We start from the raw sequence: 20,432 nt of genomic DNA, 5'->3' as shown, positions 1-20,432 counted from the left end.
TCAGGGGCCCGTTGGCCCAGACCACCCAGGGCTCAGAAGCTGGAAACTGTGGACTGCTGCAGGTCCGTAGCATAGAGATGTGTCTCTGCGAGCTAAAACCGTCACATAAAGAGTGATCCTTCGAGCTGAAGGTGCTGAGCAGAAGAGAGGGGCACTGGCCCCTGTAAGTCCAAGGCACAAGAAGGGGCTGCTGGGACATGTAGCCTGTGTGCAAAGAGAGGGGGCCCTCAAGTCATTTGTGGATTGAAGGGCCCGGATGAGGGACCCCTGTGGGCTCCAGACAAAGGGCTATATGTATCAACATTCCATTTTGCGATTCCTAAATAGCGATTTTTATGGGATCGCTATTTAGGAATCGCAAAATGGTATGTATGTAGAAATCAGCTTCTTTTTAGCGATTTCTAATATTCCTCAATTGCGATTAGCAAATTGCTAATTGCAATTAAGGAATAATTTCCCATTCATTTCTATGGGCCAGGAGGCCCTTAGGAATGAAGGGGAAATGTGCGATTAGCAATTAGCTGATCGCAAATTGAGAATATTTTCAAGGGTGCATTGGTGTCCAAAGGACACCCTGCTGCACCCCTGAAAATGACATGTGTGCGCATATGGCGCACATACATGCCCTAAGGGCATGTATGAGCGTCACATTGCACCTTTTGTTTTTAAATAAAATGCTTTTTAAAAGGAATTCACAACTTACTACCAACTTGAAGTTGGTGGTAATTTGCGATTCCTTAGGGACAATTAGCAATATTTTTTTTGCATCATACATTGCATTTAAAGAATCGCAAATTTTGCGCTTCCTTAAATGCAATCGCAAAATGAGGAATAGCAATTTGTGCGATTCCTTATTTTGAACCACATTGCTTTAATACATACCATATTGAGAATTCGCATTCGCAAAGGCCGAAATTCTGCGAATTTCGGCCTTTGCGAATGCGAATGTCAATGATACATATGCCCCAAAATACGAAAGGTTTACGAAATTCTGCAAAATGTTGAGAAAATTACACGTAATTATGCGTAATGCACCCCCCCCTTGTGCTAAATTTGAGTGCAAAATGCGCTATCGCGTTCATTTTTTATGCAAAGACGCATTTGCACCAACAAATTAGCTGAAAAAAGCACAATTGCTGCGAACAGCAGCTGCTTGTGCTCTGGTTGTTCACCCGCTCCCGAGTTATATTTTTACAACGAACGGCAGCATAATTAAATTACTCAACTGGCATAATATCAGAAATTTTGTTCACCGAGTTAATGCGAAATCCCCCAAAGTATGCGTAATTTAACATGTGCTGGGGGTTAGTATTAACACCATAAATGAAGGGTGGGCTGTGCAAGCTCTGGTGCAGGGTAGGTCATGTTTTGTGTAAAGGACTTTTTCAGGTTCGCAAACGGAGAGATATTAACAAGGTCGGACTGGGCTATAGGACAATCAAGCAGTGCCCCATGGACCGGTGTGAAAGGTGTGGGCCGGTTTTAGCAGTTGGTAGGCTTGTTGTATGGCCGCATGGGTTGTTTTTTTTACTTTTGATTTTCCTGATATTACCTCAAAAATTGCCTGCAGCAAACACACCTGTGTGATGCAAGTTAAAAACGGTGTGCCTTGCAAATGGGGTCCACTTTATAAGCTATCTGGTTCGCTAACGGGGCCACTTTTATTTTGGTGCCATGGTGGATTATATTTGTGCCCCGGCCCGACCCTGGACTTAAGAGCATCAGAGTGCAGACAGAAAGTTCACGGTCTCCTGCAGACCCCGAGGGTGCAGTGTATCAGGTAGAGCGAGGCCAGGCTCCGCGGAGGAGATGGGGCGTTTTATGCTAATGTACGGTTGGTTTTACAGCTCAGCGCTCCGCCCACGCCCTGGTCCCACCTAGTTTGCCAAGTAAGGGAGCTGTCTAAGTGGAAACTTCAGCAGAGCAGGGCTGGACAGCAGACGGGGCGGAGGGGCGGCGGAGCGGAGACAGCAGGCGGTGCAGCCCAGCGGGAGCTCGGTGCAGGCAGGTGGGCACACTTCTGTCGGGGCTGGGGCAGGCAGGTGGGCACACTTCTGTCGGGGCTGGTGCAGGCAGGTGGGTACACTTCTGTCGGGGCTGGTGCAGGCAGGTGGGCACACTTCTGTCGGGGCTGGTGCAGGCAGGTGGGTACACTTCTGTTGGGGCTGGGGCAGGCAGGTGGGTACACTTCTGTCGGGGCTGGGGCAGGCAGGTGGGTACACTTCTGTCGGGGCTGATGCAGGCAGGTGGGCACACTGCTGTCGGGGCTGGGGCAGGCAGGTGGGTACACTTCTATCAGGGCTGGGGCAGGCAGGTGGGTACACTTCTGTCAGGGCTGGGGCAGGCAGGTGGGCACACTGCTGTCGGGGCTGGGGCAGGCAGGTGGGTACACTTCCGTCGGGGCTGGTGCAGGCAGGTGGGCACACTTCTGTCCGGGCTGGGGCAGGCAGGTGGGCACACCTCTGTCGGGGCTGAGGCAGGCAGGTGGGTACACTTCTGTCCGGGCTGAGGCAGGAAGGTGGGTACACTTCTGTCGGGGCTGGGGCTGGCAGGTGGGCACACTTCGGTCGGGGCTGGTGCAGGCAGGTGGGTACACTTCTGTCGGGGCTGGGGCAGACAGGTGAGAACACTCTGTCGGGGCTGGGGCAGTGGGCGCAGACGGGCGGTGGTGCAGCGGCGCAGGGGGCGCACTGCACTCCTGGACAGCCTGGGGTGGGGCTGGGTATTAGAAGAGAGAGTAGGGGGCTTTGGACACCAGGCGAGCGTGGGGGAGGGAGTGTTGGGGCGCACAGTCCTAGGATTCCCCGCGGGGGTGCATTTGTGAGGATTCTTGAGTGGGGGACGAGTGCCTGCCGGTAAGCAGCGGGGTCTGCAGTGAGCACACGTGTGAGGACTGGAGGGTGCGGGCGTTGAGAGATAGGTAAGCACCGCAGCTGTGCGAGTGGGACCCCTTAATTGGGAACACGTGACATGGGCGAGAGGGACCGAAGCTAGGGAGAGGTGAGGGACAAGCATCCGTTGGGTGTCCGGATGAAGTGCTTCCGGGTTCCTCCTGGGTTTATGGTGTGTGCTTCTGGGGTCTGTGGTACACCCTCCCCGCCTGAAGACGCGCTCTCCTGGCGAAAGGTGCGCGGCCCTGGCAGGGCTAGAGGGACAGACCGCACGTGCCCACGCTGGGCTAGAGGTCCAGACCGCACGTGCCCACGCTGGGCTAGAGGGACAGACCGCACGTGCCCACCCTGGGCGAGAGGGACAGACCGCACGTGCCCACGCTGGGCTAGAGGTCCAGACCGCACGTGCCCACGCTGGGCGGGCTCGAGGCCTATCAAAGCAGGGTGCAGTTTAAACGAATTATAGCTCTGCAGCAACTTTAACGACAAAACAACGCATGCTTTAAATGCAGAAAAGAAAAGTGTCGAAACTCTTACAATTGTTTCTTTACAATTGTCTTTAAAAAAAATAGTGGAGCTGTTTAACGGTATAAATAAAAGTAACGAATCCCACTTCCTATTAGTTCCTGCTCACTCCGACTTCTGGGACGACGGAGACAGGAGTACAGCAACAAACACAGGAGCAAAGGGTATCGCCACAGATACGGGGCGAGACCCCAAAGGCAGAGAGAGACAGAAGCACAGGGACCTCCAGGAGAGAAGTACTCGGCACAGGTGAAGACAGCACAGAAGAGACAGGCGCACAGAGACACATAGGAACAAGACAACCTGTAGAGCTAGGCCCGGGAGCACAGGGAACCCAGGCATAGAAGTACAAACAGCTCCAGACACATGAGGACAGGCAACTCCAAAAATAGGAGCAGAGAGAACTCCAGAGACAAAAGCACAAGCAACTCCAAAGACAGGAGCACAGAGACCTCTAGAGACAGGGGCAAAGAGAAGTCTACAAACAGGAGCACAGAGAAGTCTAGAGACAGGAACACAAACAGAACCAGACACAAAATCAAAGAGACCTCCAGAGACAGGAGCACAGAGACCTCCAGAGACAGGAGCACAGAGACCTCCAGAGACAGGGGCACAGAGGCCTCCAGAGACAGGAGCACAGAGACCTCCAGAGACAGGGGCAAAGAGAAGTCTACAAACAGGAGCACAGAGAAGTCTAGAGACAGGAACACAAACAGCCCCAGACACAAAATCAAAGGGACCTCCAGAGACAGGAGCACAGAGACGTCTAGAGACAGGGACACAAACAGCCCCAGACACAAAATCAAAGGGACCTCCAGAGACAGGAGCACAGAGACGTCTAGAGACAGGGACACAAACAGCCCCAGACACAAAATCAAAGAGACCTCCAGAGTCAGGAGCACAGAGACGTCTAGAGACAGGGGCAAAGGGAAGTCTACAAACAGGAGCACAGAGAAGTCTAGAGACAGGAACACAAACAGCCCCAGACACAAAATCAAAGGGACCTCCAGAGACAGGAGCACATAGGCATTCAGAGGAGCACAGAACAATCTAGAGAAAGTAGTCAAGATACCTCCAGAAATGGAACTTCAGAGACAAGGGTAGGGAGACATAAAGAGAGAAAAACTCAGAGACCTCCAGACACCAGAGCACAGAGATTTCCAGAAAGCAAAGCACATACACCAGGGGCTTCCAGGGATAGAAACATATAGGAGTACACGGGCAGGAGTACATCAACTATGACCAACAAATGCAAGGGCAGTTACAGGAGTCTAATGAATGACCGAGACAAAGTGAGGTCACAGAAGTGAAGAGAGAACATAGTAAGGACAGTGTGAGGGACAGAGGCACAAAGATCACTAGCACGGCCAGAGAACAAAGAAAAGGATATAAACAAATGCAACAACACACAGGAACAGAGACTTCCTGCTACAGGTGCACACATATCACTAGAGGAAAGAGACGAGCACAAGAATACAGAGAACGAAAGCGACAGACCCTTGCCTATGAGCATGTACAGCACTCTGCTGCCTTTCGGCTAGGTTTATGCTACAACAATTCTACATACATCAGTGCTTTAAATGGGCCGGTACTGAGTACCGGCACTTCTGAATTTTCTGCCTTTGAGTATCGGAACTTTTTCTTGTCTCAAAGCGAGTACCGGTACTCATGGGGCAGCAAGCCAACACCGTGCAACTTGGTTTGAAAAGAAAGAAGCGTGTCACAGCTGAGGAGTCGGTCCGTTTTCGTGAAGCAAGAGTGCTAATCTTTTACAATCTGCTAATTGAGCAACGCCCATATGTATTCAATCAGAGGAGGCAGGGCGTGGAGACAATTGCACTGTAGGTGTGCGAGAATGCCTGCTAAGAGGCACATCTCCTGACTCAAAACTAAGAGTAGGCTTCCTGCTGGCATAGCAGAGTAAGGCAGCACTTGATTCGAGCCAGATCGAGGAGAAAGGTGGTGATGATGCCGCTGTAGCACAGCTATGGGGGTGGGAGATGGCGGGAGGGGGAAGGGTCGGGGAATCAAGCTGTTGTAATGTGGACATCAGAATGTGCGATCCGAAAACACATGAACTAAATACCGTGTCTGCGTGCGCAAGTGCTTCTATGTCCCTGTGTATGTTCTTCTTGTATGCGTGTTGTCTGCAGTGTGCATATCTGCAGACCAATTACACCTCAAACAAATTAAATGTGTGCCTCTGACCCTGTCCCTTAGCACTGCCTGTAGCCCCGCCCCCCCAACCCCGCCCCCTAATCCACATCTCAGGTGAGTAACTGCACTTATTCTTTTCCATTTAAAGCACTGAGATACATACATACAGACCCAGGGGGAGGGTACTTCAGTGACCAGGATATCACAGATACAGGAAGACACAGAGTGGACAGGGATAGACAGATCCCCTAAAAGCGTCAAGAATACTTAGATCTACAAGGACAGCGAGGAACACAGATATAAACAGGGGAAGTAGACACCAAGAGATGGGCCTAGGATAAGCACTATAAACATAGACAACAGCAAAAGCACCGACACGACCAGAGACAAGTGCACCCTCAGACTTTGAATTTCAAAGACAGACCTAGGAGAAAAGCCACAGAGAAAGACTGTCCCAGGGCCATTGATACCACCAGAAGCAGACATACATAGAGTTTTACAGACGCACCCACGAGGACAGAGACTGACACAGACAGCAACAGAAGCACAGGTGCTTTCAAACACAGCAGACCAGAGACCACTGGGACACGGACTGTATAGAACTAGAACCCAGAGACTTCCAATGTCAAACTTAAGGTCAGATACACAGCCGAATAAGGGCATCACAAAGACTAAAGCTTAAAACATGACAAAGCACACCAGAAACTGGGAGAATGTTAGCAGCACATACAGTAAGACCTTTGTAATTTAATAATTCCACTAAAAATATAAATAATTACGGAACAAGTCTAGCAGAAATATATCTAATTACATGCTGGTTCAAAAACGTTAAAAGGTAAAATTTACTTTTAAACAAAAAGTAAATGTCCTCTTGTTAAATTATAAAATAGAGGTATACGAAATGTTAATTTCCCCGACAGAATTGGTCACTTTGGACGTAATTACTAGGTTACAATTTTAGTCCAATTCTTTTTTTTGCTGAAACTGACCTTCGAATTTTTTTATTTTTTTTACAGAAAATGCCAGCACAAATTGGAAATTTGTAAGTGTTCCTCAAATTGCAATAAGCTTAAGAAGCAAGTGAGAAAAATACTGTAGAATACTCATTTGCTGAAATTGGTTGAAGCAAAAGAAGCAAAAGTTAACGAATATGGTATGTATGAGAATTAACTTATTTTTCTATTGAAATAATAACTGTTTTAGTTAGAAGTATGTTAAACAAAGTTTAAAAACCATTTACACGTTAAAATAGATGTTTTACCCCATGAAATAACTTTAAAAATCTAGGTAACTTATTTTGAATATTTTTACAACATAAAATAGATTAGATCACATATTTTCTAATAAGATTACAGGTAAAAAGTCATATTGGATTTATTTAGCAGTGCCCCTAATTTTCTATGAAAAATAACTTTTTGGGAAATAGAATTTTACACCTAACAAAAATAAAGGGGGGAAAAATGACAATAACTGTATTAAGATTTTACATGTAACAAAATAAAGGCTGCGCCTTAAGAACCTTGACATTTTATAATGTTTTATTGCATTTTTGGAGACTGTTTCTTTAGTATCAATATATAGAAGTCAGTTGCAAGATTCTTCTTTAAGTTAGCAGTCAAAAGTAACAGGGCTTCGAAACCAAAAAAAACATAACGTTCTATCGTGGGTCTTGTGAAGTGGCATCCCCTAGGCAGTGCTTGAAATGGAAAAATAGAAGTGCAGGTACTCTGTACCAGAGTACCTGCTTATTTCTGAGAAGTGCCGGTACTCTGTACCAGAGTACATGCTTGTTTATGAGAAGTGCTGTTATTCTCCAATTAAAAGCATTACATATCTCTTGAGAAGTGCAGGTACTCTCCCTCTCAAAATAAAAAAGTGTCAGTACTCAGTGCTGGGCAGTATCGGTCCATTTAAGGCACTGCCCCCAGGAGGATACAGCTCCCTCCAATCACAAGAGGTTCAGTGTTTCTGCAAATGTAATTACTGAGTGTGAAATTACTGGACTCGATTTTACTGTCCGGGACAGTCAGGCGATAATATTGAGTGAGGATCATTCAAGCCAGTGGCGTAACATTTGCCACTATGGTGAGGGTCGGGACGAGGAGCCCCCCTCCAGAGCAGGTGGCGGGCACAGCGGGTGGCGGGCACCTGGCCTGAGAGCTCCTGACTGGGTCCAGTGCATGGGGGCCCCTTCCAAGTACTTTGCAGGGGAGACCCTCAAGTTTTGTTATGCTACTGATTCAAAGGATGTGGGCACAACTGCAGCACAGCCACGCCCAACCCTCTCCTACTGCATGGGGGAGCGTAGAGGGACCTAACACCCGACTTCATGTCACTCTCTGACCCACAAAAATTCCCTGCACCCCATTACTACCTGTTTTAAGCAGAAATTCTACACAAATAGGGATCTGCTTGCAGATTTGTACCCAGTAAAAAAGGGGGCCCAGGGGCGACTCTAGGCTCATGGCGGCCATGGGCAGGGAGCGTAGGTAGGGGGCCCCGGAAGAGGGAGTCCGGGCGGGGCGGAGCGCAGAGGTCAGGGTGTTTGGAAGTGGAACCAAATCCCTGCCGGGGGCCGCCACGCAAATATTTATCCATCCTCAGAGGATTATTATATTAAGGATATATATTGGCGTGGTGGCCCCTGGGGTTTGGGGGGGGCCCTGTGCAGGTGCACAGCTTGCACATGCCTAAGGCCGCCCCTGGGGGGCCACATGTTATTCTCTATTCCTGGCAGATTAACTCATAATTAGGTGGTGCGTACTAGGAATTACTGACTGGATTAGGCAATTCTCGTCCCAGCAATTTTGTCACCCTGCACCACCCAACTCATACCTAGGACCATAGGCTGCATTGGACATTTTCTGCTTTTAGGTATACGTTTTGTAACTATGTACCTAGATATCTCAAATCCAGTAGTACTCATACATAGCACATTTCTGCGTTATATATATTTAGTGAAAATGCTAATAAGGTAACTAAATCCATTTGAAAAACAGACATGTTTAAAAAATATATATATTAAAAATACACTTTTAATGATAAAATATGAATATAAAACAGTGGCACCAATACACAAGTAAGCAAAATAAGATTAGGAAATGTAATATATAACTCAATTTATTACGTAAATAGCCAGTAAGAAAATAAAACATAGATAATCCAGAGCAACTATATATGCAATTGATAATTACAGAATTTTTAAATGGTAAAAAGTCTTTCGATTTTACAATAACATAATATGTACAACAGTATGATCTAACATAGCAATGGATAACCTAATTATAACGTTGAAGAAAGTTGTGAATGGTTGATAAAAACAAGTTTTGTTACTAGCCAATCAATTTTTTAATGCTTATGATACCGGAGTTAAAAAAAAGTTGGGATGGCTTGGCAAAACCTACAAATTGCATTCTGTTTTTTAGGAGTTAACTACCATATCTTTAAACTCCAACAATATTAATACATTTTAGGACTGGAAGGCAACATGTTTGACTAACTTTTGTATATTTTATAAGTCGTGCGTTTTAGCGGAGTTTCAAAATAAGTTGACATTGGTTGACAAAACAGTACGAATAGTTTTTCTAACTTTTATCAACCAGCCACTGATACTTAATGTAAAAATAAAAAGTAATTTATTCCATAATTTATTGAACATTAAGTATGTAAAATATATAAATCACGTGTTTAATTTATTTCTAAAAAATGTTATGCGTGTTTGCATTTTTTCTGGATTTTTTTATTCAGAACCTATTTTGCAAGTTTCCATAAACTGGGTGCCATGTCATCACATTTGTATTCGAGATATTTGCTAATTCCTTGTCTTTTTAGAGGACAGTTTCATTTTAAAGATTCTGCTTAGTCTTCCAAAGAGTAAGAGATGCTGTCATAAAGGGGAAAAGACACTGGATGCATGAGGTTATGAGTGGAAGTAGGCTAATGGCGTTACTATGAAGGCAGAGTGCGTATAGTTGTGGGGGGCGGAGGCGGGGTCACCAGAGGGAGAGGGGGCGCACATGTGTACACCAGCGGGGCAGGGAGTGTATGGTCCTCAGGCTACAGAGCAACAGAGAGTGTACGGTTAGGCTTGGGGCGGGGCACAGAGCATATGGGGAGGGGCAGAGAGCGCATATTGAGGTGCTTTTACTGGAGGGGCATGGGTCTACATTCACGGCTCTTTCTATGAGCAAGAAGTTTATGGTAAGTGTGGTTGGTTCACAAGTAAAGGAGGGGATGCATGATTTGTGGGTGGGTTTCCCAGCGAGAGCATGGCTCTGTGTTTGCCAGACTGCGACCAGGTGCATGGTTGAGGGAGGTCACCACATAAGTAATTGTACAAATGGGATTCCACCAGAGGCGTACAGTCGAAGAGGCCGGTGTGTCTGGTTGGGGGAGCTGGCAGAGGGCAACGAGTGTAGAGTCGGCTGAGGGGGTTACTTGAGGGCAGGAAGTGCACGGGGTAGATGGTTACTAGAAGGGGGTGTGGCCAGGAGAGGCACGGGGTCTATGGGTAACATAACAACTCTTCTTTTCTTTCTATTGTCTTTTCTGAGTCTTCAGCCTTTACAGTGCGTATCTCTACCCAAAAGAAACAAAATCCTGAACAGTGATTGGCCGCTCCCAGGCTTCTTCTCAGCCTTTCCTCAGTCACTCCTGCCTCCTTATCACTTTTCCAGCCCAGCTTTTTGTGTCTGGCTGCTGGACGGAGAACTGATAAGGGTGTGTGTATGACAATCACAGCCTGAGGTTTCAAGCTCTACCGAACTCACCACTGCAGAACCTCCTGGCCCCTAGTGACCTGTGCCAGGCAGGAGGAGCCTGATGACCCCCGCACGCTCCGGACCACCACCAGCACAGGATCAGCTGCGATCTGAGCCTTCGTGGCCACCGACTACGCCCAGATCTTTCCTGCCATGTTGAATTTGCCTTGGATTGGTGACATCTAGAAAATTGATTTCTATGTGGTCTAGAGCTTTAAACTTTAAATCTTCTAACAAACTAACTGAGGTCATAAGTATATTGTAAATAGAGGTCAAGTTTCTGATTGTGATAACATGGCCGCTTATCAGAAGACTATCAAAAAGATAAATGTGCTTTATTAAACCCCAACCAGTTATTCTAAAGAGTGAGCTGACCTTCCAAATATTTGGAGACATTTTAAAATATTTTACCTGACTGAATCCCCAAACCTTCTCTTGTTTTTAATTCCTAATTTGTATGCATGTTTCACTGATTTTTTATCATTTCTGCAATGACAAACTTATCTTCTTTCAAAACCAATACACAGCCATTAAATAGGAATTTACTTAGTAGTTCGTGGGTTGTGATCGACCAATAGCTTTCAGAGATACATCTGTCGTGATCTTGCTTCTTTCTACTAGAAGAGTCACCATTCTACTGACCTTCGATTCAGATATCACCGACCACACTGCGAGGGGGCGAGGGTAAGCAGGGATGAGTAAGAACCTCCAAGAGTGAGATTTAGAGACAGGAAGTGGTGGAAGTAAGAATCATGAGGTGAAATCAAGACTAGGTATTCGACAAGCCTGGCACTACGCAGTACTGGCAGCGAGCTGCTAAGAAACTTTGGTCCATTGGATACATCTTTTTGTTTTAACAAATCAGGGACTAGGGCTCCGTGTTAAACTGGACTACGGCACACAGTGAATTTTATTGGGTCTACACAACAGACTCTGCTGTCTCGGCAGTAGGTGGCCATGGATTTCATTGGAGTCTACAGAATAGACTCTGCTGTCTCGGCAGTAGGTGGCCATGGATTTCATTGGAGTCTACAGAATAGACTCTGCTGTCTCGGCAGTAGGTGGCCATGAATTTCATTGGAGTCTACAGAATAGACTCTGCTGTCTCGGCAGTAGGTGGCCATGGATTCCATTGGAGTCTACAGAATAGACTCTGTTGTCTCGGCAGTAGGTGGCCATGGATTCCATTGGAGTCTACAGAATAGACTCTGCTGTCTCGGCAGTAGGTGGCCATGGATTTCATTGGAGTCTACAGAATAGACTCTGCTGTCTCGGCAGTAGGTGGCCATGGATTTAATTGTAGTCTACAGAATAGACTCTGCTGTCTCGGCAGTAGGTGGCCATGGATTCCATTGGAGTCTACAGAATAGACTCTGCTGTCTCGGCAGTAGGTAGCAGTGGATTCTGTTGGGGTCTGTAGAATAGACCCTCTGATGTCTCTGCAGTAGGTGGCTATGGACTTTGTTGGGGTTTACAGAACAGACTCTCTGCTGTCGTATCAGTAGGGCCCCACCCACAATACCATACAATAATTGCCAAAGTAAGAACATGAGGCACAAGAAGTCTACCTCTTCTCCCCATTACAACCTGAAATCAAAGTTGGGGAGGCTGTTTGTGTTCATTTAAGATGGCGCATTGTAAATGTAAGTACAGGAAGGGGTGCAGGTGGCCCTTATTGTGTACTTTGGTGTGCTGAACTGATTATGATTATGATATGATATTGCATATGTACGTATTAATGTGTTATGCTTCATGTAGCCCAGTTGGGAATGTGCGCCTCTTGGATCAAGAACACTACAGGTATGTGGAGGCAGAATGGACAATAGGGATATTTGGTGATTGCTTTAAAGCAGAGGTCGAAGTAGGCGGGATCTCATGGGCACGACATGCCCATACTTTTTTAATTTGACTAAAGCAGGTCCCTATATTATGTTAAAAGGCAATTATCCTGGGACAGTTCATAACGACATTTGAGATGCCTTAGCTGAAGTGGAGAGAGGGGGTCTCCAGTGCTGAGAAGCCGAGGAACAAGCTGAATAGGAAGCAGGCATTCTCAACTGCATGTCTACTGCCTGAAATAAACGTAAGTGTACGCAAGGGCTTAATCTGCAAATGTAAAGGCTGCTTGGAAGCCGGTATTGACTTTAATTGATGGTCATTTGAAGCTTTATGATGACAAAGATTTTTCTTCTTTAGATGAATTGTAAGGTGACCAGCCGAGCTGTGGCATGCATGCTTTTAATGGACAGTTATAAAAAATGTTTGCACTAGGTACAGTCTGCATGTTACTAAGCTCTATATTTTGGAAGTACTTTATCTTAAACCTGAATATTTTTGCGCATTTTCTGGCAGTCTATCTTATACTGAGTGTAATGCAAGTTTAAAATAATGACCAACATATTCATAGTACTTTCTGTCACAGGCTGGAACCTCACAACATTAAAAATAAACAATTCACTATTTCGAATTTCACAAACCAAAACTCAATTATGTGGCTCTCAGTTACACATACAGATATGTGCAGCGCTCACATTATCACAAAGAGGTTTCATAACATACATTAGTGTATTTCTCACTGATTAGTTTAACTTGCATTCATTTTTATTTTAAGGTTTGTATTATTTTATATGCACTTACTTGAAGGTGAAAGACCAACAACATAGTTACAGAATATTATGCTCTTTTTAGTCACACCTCTGACCCCTCCCTACCCCCGCTCCCTGACCCCACCCCCATTGCACTCAGGTTTGGGGTTGAAAAGCTGCTAGGATAAGAGCACCATTAGTCACATCCCTGCCAAGTAGCATGTAGCAATGGATGTAAGCAGGAATGTCACAGAAGCAGTCAAATCTAACTGTGGTATTTTGAAAATTGTCAGGGCTGTAAACTTGGGACAGATGCAGTCATGTGTTAGTAGAGGTCGAAGTGGGTGAGAACTACTAGGATCGGCATTCCTATACTTTTTAGCTTTTGCCTACAGACGACTTTAGCTGTGTGTTGTCAAAGACCTATTTCTAGAACACAATAATATACATATACTAATACAGGCTTTCAGTCAGCCCTGTGCTCTTGATTGGATGGCTTTCTTGTCTCACTCATTTCCCTGCTTTTTATTCAGTGGCTTTCATTCCTAATCTTTCTTTGTCTAGCCTGTGGTCAATTTCTTCCTTACCGTGTTATGATTAGATGACTTGTGTCCTTATACTTTTTACACCCCCAGGGAATTACTTTTTTTCTTTTGCTTTTAGCACTCCATGAGGTCAATGTGTTTTCTTGCTTTCCCTCCCTGCCGTGTGTACTGATACGCCCATGCTATCTGACACTCTCACCTCCCTTTACTTCTAGCCATCTCTGAGCCCTCAAGCCCTCAAGCCACCTCACTTCCCCTTACCTTTACCCACCCCATAACCCTCAAGCCACCCTCAACTCCCTTTACCTCTACCCACCCCTTAGCCCTCAGGTCACCCTCAACTCCTCAACTCCTTTTACATCTACCCACTCCTGAGCCCTCAAGTCACCTTCACTTCTCTTTACCCCTGCCCACCTCTGAGCTCTCAAGTCAACCTTCCCTCATTTACCTCTACCCACCTCCAAGCCCTCAAGTTACCCTCACCTCCCTTTATCTCTACCCACCCAAACGCTCAAGTCACCCTCACCTCCCTTTACCTCTAACCACACCTCAAGCTTACTCCCTCTCTTGCCTCTACCCACCCCTGAATCCTCAAATACATTTTTTTTAAATAACATAAAAAGTAAGATTTTTAACAAAATATACACACCTGTGTGGTAAAGTAGTTCATGGTAATGGTACAAATACTTGCCTGTGTAGTACTTACTTCTGTAGTAAAGACTGCGTGGTAAAGGCCTGTGCGGAAAAAGCTGCAAGGTAAGGACTGTTTCTCCTCTTGCAGGACACAGATGCTATGGGGACACTGTCATTGTTTTATGCCCTTCCGTATGCTTAACAGGCACATTCACCTTTTTGAATGTTTACTCCTTCCCACCCTCCCATGCTACACACCATATACTTTAGGTATTGCCCGAGACAGTGCATGCACTGTCACATGCAAGACATATTGTTTACTTAGGGGCCTTAGAGCCCGCCCATTGCTTACCACTGGTTGGCTTCATTGTCACTCTGATATCCTTTCATCTCTTTGGTCAGCAAGTGCTGGCTTCATTTCTTCTTTGTGTGCTTGTCCCTACCCTTGAGCATGGCCCAAGTACTGCTTCCCTTGGCCAGTCTCCTTCCACTGCTTGCCGCTTTCAGAGGTACTTTTATTTCATTCTTCTTGAACCTCTTCCTCCATCTGCCTCCTGAATTGTTGCATGCCCTGCCCCCCTCCCCCTCCTGCGTTGTTGCTTGTCCAGTCCACCCCTTTGCCAATGGTTTCTAGCCATGGTGAACAGCATTCCTGAAATGTGCAGCATGGTTAAAGTTAAAAAAAGTCTTGGACGTGGATTCCCGTGTAATTTTGTAAGCATGCGCAATACACATGCAGGTGCCTACAAAATTATGGGGGCGCTATTTTTTCCTTTTTAGTTACTAATCTGAGTTGGATTGGTAACTAAAAGAAAACAAAATATGCAAAAGCACTTTTTGTTAAGAGACTAGGGCTGAGAGAGAGGGGCGGTAGCAACACAGGAGAGGACAGTGGAATGTGTAAGCAACGCCGGGAGGGTGGGAGCAAAACGTAAGCAACATGGGGAGGGTGGGAGGGAGGAGAAGGTAACACTGGGGAGGGTAGGAGGGATAAGGAAGCAGTTCGGAGGGCAGGTTGGGGAAGCAACACTGAGCGTGCAGGTGGAGGGAGGAGCAATGGGCAGAAAGAAGAAGAGTGGAGATAGGATGAAGCACACATAAAGCACAGGGAGAAAATGGGGAAAAGCACACAGATGAACACAGTAGGGAGGGGGTAGGGAGTAGTACCCGGGCAAAAGAGAGCAAAACGAGTGCAGAGCGAAGTACACAAGGGAAACCGCTCCAATAAAATATACGGTCATGGAGTGCTTAACATAAAAGAAAAAAGAAGTGCTTGAAAAGCAAGGAGTGTAAGCAGAGATGCCAGTTATTCAAAGATATGGTAAAGAGGCAATGGGAGGGATAAACATAAGTTTAACAAGCTGGGACACAAATAAGATGCAGGCAAAATGAGAGTGACAGGAAAGCCAACCGATGGTAACCAATGGACCGGCTCTAAGCACCTCTGTGTTCTTGGTAAGCCACAATGTGCCTAGCAGCAGACAGCACATGCACTGTCTGGGAAGCTCAACCTAAAAATCATTGGCAAAAGGGAACGCATTCATGAATTCACTGCAAATAGCCTTGCATGTACCAAGCCAGGAAAAGCCGTGTGTGCACAAAGGATCGTCTCTTTTCAGAAACTGTCTGCTTCTGCTGCAGGTGTTACTTCTGCAAGGATTACTGGGGATGCAGGGGGTTCTTAGACTGTTGCCAGTGCCCCTGGGATCAGAGGAACTGGGCAATAGGGCTTGTTTGTGAATGGGAATGCAATCTGCGATGCCACCCATGTACTAGGCAACATTGCATTGAGCTGCCTAATGAACATGAATTAGGCAGGTGGAGATTTGAAACCACCTGTGAAATGGGAAACTTTTTTTAAATCTGCCTGTGACAATTTAAGGAATTTTGCTGCTTTAAAAAAAAGTTTCCGGTTTGTGACAACAGTGTGGGGGTTCAAGGCCAATAGTGAGCACTCAGGAGAAGCAGGTGGCAGCTCATGGGCCTGGGGACACGGACCAGCAGAGAACTGCCGGTTCAGAGGACTGCAGGCAGCAGAAGACTGTTTCTATGGAGGGGGGAGGGCTCAGTGCAGAGCAGCATGAGACAGGGCTGCCCGTGGAGGTGGTCAGTGTAGAGTCTATGGGGGAAAGACTGGCACTCAGGGGATGGAGGTATGGAAATGGGACCGGCAGAAGATCACCCTGTGCCCTGCACTGCAGCAGGGACGATCAAACCTCTCTAAACTCTAAACTCCAACGGGTTGGGACCAGGCACAGGTCCACAGTTCCTTTTGGAGTTAGGAGCCTGCCCACTCCAGCCAATCAAGATGCTTTACTCATGCTGCAACAGCATGAGACCAGCGTCTCGGTTTTATGAGCGTTGGATGTGTTTTTGCAGAACATCGAGCAGCAGTGTAAGTTAAGTGATTTTTTTGTGTGTATATTTATGTTAATGTGTTTATTATTGCTTATTTTTATGTGTATTTTGTGTCTGTGTTATGTGTATATGTATATATGTGTATATGTTTTATTTATTATGTGCATTTGTTATGGGCATATTTTGTGCATCCTACCAGTGTGGTTTGCCACCAATTGTCACTGCATCTACAGCGTGACAGGGTAAGTTACATGTCAGATCAGTACCACTGAAAGGTCGTCTTCGCTGTGCAAAGTAACAAACAGATAATAAAAAATGGGAAAAGATTAAACACATCTCAGATGTTCAGCTCCTCTTACAATGCCAAAAAGGTTGAGGCAGATTTAGTCACAGGTCAGGCAGTCGAAACTTAAAGGGTTATATTTACTTAGATTTTGAGCCATGTTTGCGTCACTGTAGTGACGAAAATTGACGATTTTTTTTTTTTGCCAATTTACTTTATAGCACAACTTGTTTTCCGCTGGAAAAACACTTGAAATGTAAGCAAACCAGCGTATAGAGCTGTTTTGCATTGCCTAGCGTAACCTCCTAAGGTTTTTAACTTAAAACCATACATACTAAAACATAGTAGACAGGGTTTTGTGTCACAAAACAACGCCAATATCAAATGGGCTCCATCACTGAGAAATTGTTTTATTTCCCCGCTCTTTTCCACCTTTGCATTTGTGCTGCACTGTACAGCGCACATTCAACACGTTTCAAAATTAGTCTAAGCATAGTATTTTGTACTGGAAGGGTACCCTTCCTGTGCAAAATGTATGCTAGATTCACCCAGACACCCTTGCACTATGGTGCAAAGGTGTGTGCATCATACATGGCAGCGAATTTCAGCGCCTGCACTAGGGAGAAGGGAGGAGAATACCATATTGCTGTAAATATGGTGCTCTCCTGCTCTCTTCTCGCGCAGCGCAGCGCAGCACAGCGCAGCACAGCACAGCTTTTTTGTCATGAGATTTTAATAAATTTGGGCCAAAGTTTGGTACAGCCAGGCTGTGTCAGACACAAGCCACATTGTTAGAAAAATAATTGTTAGTGGGGTTGTGAAAAAGCCACTCAGGTTGTCAAATATGATAGGATGTAGGGCTAGCATAGTCAGTAATTTAGGAGTGGGCAAAAATCAGCCACATGGCAGACTGGCCCTTCTCAGTAGCTGGTATTGCTAGGTCAGACAGGGCTGTCAGAATGAGGGGGCAGGGATTCACAAGGAGCAGATGAGGCATTATTACCCAGGTCTGTGATTGTTCAAGGCTCAGTGCAATGCTGCCAAATGTATCTGCCCTGTTTAATAAGAATGAGGCAGTTAATACAGCTTTATCACAAGATGCCATCAACAGGTGCTAGAGCTGCTGTGTTCTCACTTTACCTGTCGATAGGATATTGTTTTACATTCAGAAACAGGTGCTTGTGCTTTGTGGAATTGCATTACAATTTTCACCTGGGTCCAGCAAAAACTAATGACATGGCTGATGGAGCAGTCAACCCACTTTGGTCAGAGTTAATAATGTAAGCACTGCGTTAGAGTCAACCATAGTCTGGGTAAGGCTCGAGAGGAAACAATCAGTCTCATTAAGTAATACTTCACATTAATTATAATTTCCGGGTAATAGACAATTACTTAATTCAAATCTTGTACTGATTGCATTGGCGTATGTGGTGTTCCCAGGTACCAAAAGCAGAAAATGAGAAAGAAAAACATAATCCATAAACCTGCGTAAGATCAGCAATGCGTGCATCAAAATATTTCAGTCAAAACATGTTTCAACTTAAAATCAGAGGGCTTTAGCTGCATGATTTGGGGCATAATATATACACAGCTTCAATTGTTTCAATAGTTTTAGGCAGTTCACCTTCATTTGTTGCCTGTGGAAGGGGTTCATATCACTCCCCACAGAAGGTTCAAAGTTTTGCTAAACATGGCACTTTCATCATCAGGGTTTTCCAAAACATGAAATTGACAAACAAACCAGACCAATTTTGAAACATGCACATTTCTGTTTAGCTGACTATCAGACCCCCTTTAAGAGGCCTATGGGGAAAGCAGGGGTTACTGGGCTCATACCGTGGGAGTTGAGACCTTTAACTCCTGATGTGCTGGAGCCCAGCCTGCTGTGGATTCAAAGCAACTGGGCAAGGTACCCCTTCAGTACTTGACTCTCAGGGTTGGCATGGTCCAAGCAGTCCAAGCCAAGCATTCCAAAACATGGAGGTTGGAGGTAGATACAGGGAGTGAACACAGGCTCACAACTCAAAATATACTCAGCAGCAGCAATACTTAATTTCCAACAAAATAAAAAAGAGAAGTATTTTATTTTACCACTACCAACACAAACGTAAATATGACAGTCACACACAACTACGCAGTACCCTGAGGTCAGGGCTCTAGTATTTCTTAGGCAATTCACTGTGTCCCAATCCCTCCTTGCTCTAGTGATCATGGTTAGTCCCCATTCACTTTAGGCAACATCTAGGGAAAGCCCCACTAGTAGTCCAAGTCTCAAGCGTTCACTAGGACTCTATAGTAAAGTCATAAGCGTTCTAGCTCCAAAGCACTATTTAGCAAGCAAGTTCCCCTGGGTCCAACTTGGCCAGAATTCAGTCTTACCTGCACCTGCAGTATTGGAGCATCCAGAGTTCCTGAGCATGTCTCCTCTATGGGCACCAAAGTGGCAGCGGCTGGTTCAGGTGAGTTCACTGCATGCGATGCAGGTGGGCTGCTCTCAGCAATCCCCAATTTCCTCACATGCTGTCGCGCTCCCGCAGGGCCGGAGGTTACATGTGGCTCCTCCCGACAGGGTAAGACTTTTAGTCCATCCCTAGAAGGAGAGAAGGTGAAGCCAAGTTCCTGATGTTGGTCATGTGTCCCGACATAGGTGCGTGGGAGATAACGATGGCTGCACTCCTCCAGTGATGCTCCTGGTCAGGTTGCACTTCTTGCTTGTTCCAGTGATCCCCAGTGGCATAACAAAAGTTGAGGGGGCCCCCTTGCAAAGTACATGGAGGGTCCAACCTCTGGACTAACTCAGGAGATCTCAGGCCGGGGTACCGTTCTGAGGGGACCCCCTGGAGTTTGCTCCCCCCCTGCACTGCAGGGGCTGCGAGGGCCTTTGTTACACCACTGTTGAGCCATCTGGCGTATAGCATCACAACTCTTCTGCTATTCATAGGCACGACCCAATCAGCACAGCAAATGCCAGCACGGCACCCCCCCGGGATACAGGGTCGCAGGCTCCGCACTAGGGCTACTGCCCACTCCACACAGAAATCTGTCCATGGAGGCCGCTCCTGCCATGAGGGTCACCGAATCCTCACTGTACATGAGTTCCTGCGTAATTTGCCCAGCGATATCCATTGCTTACTTCACAGCTGTCCTTCCCTGGCATCAGAGGTTTGCTAACATTGCCACACGGGCAACAACCCGATCGGTGTAGCATCCGTTACTCACACCTCCACAGGGAATCCACTTGGCAGGATTCCCCACTAGACATCACTCCCTCCAACGCTCTCCTCTTCCTCACAGGGCACACTGGTCTTGCAAGCAGGCAGGTAATGGTGCCCCAGGCTGCAAGGCAGGTGGTCTAGGATTTCCTGGTTGATTTTCCCTCACCCAGAAGGGAGACTATTGGGCCTTGACCCCCAGTCCTGTTCACAGGCAGACATCTTGCTGAACTTCTTCTCCCCATAGAGCCCGACTGGCTGCTTGACAATTGACAATTTTTGGAGTTTCAAGCGCCCCTTCTTATAGTCCATTTTCAGACACCAAATGCGGTTTAGAGCTTGAGGGGCTGATTTATTTATAGGCGGGAGGCCTGTTTCTCTGCCAGGGCAATTGAGTAAATTACTCCGTCGCCTCAACGGAGATGCTGCCTGCCAAATTTGAAAATGACCACCATGCTGGCAGTCATTTCTAAAGCATTACCA

Source organism: Lissotriton helveticus, chromosome 3_1 (genome assembly GCF_964261635.1).
Source record: "Lissotriton helveticus chromosome 3_1, aLisHel1.1, whole genome shotgun sequence".
In the NCBI taxonomy this organism is placed as follows: Eukaryota; Metazoa; Chordata; class Amphibia; order Caudata; family Salamandridae; genus Lissotriton; species Lissotriton helveticus.
The sequence above is the reverse complement of the archived record's forward strand: the minus strand, read 5'-3'. Positions refer to the sequence as shown.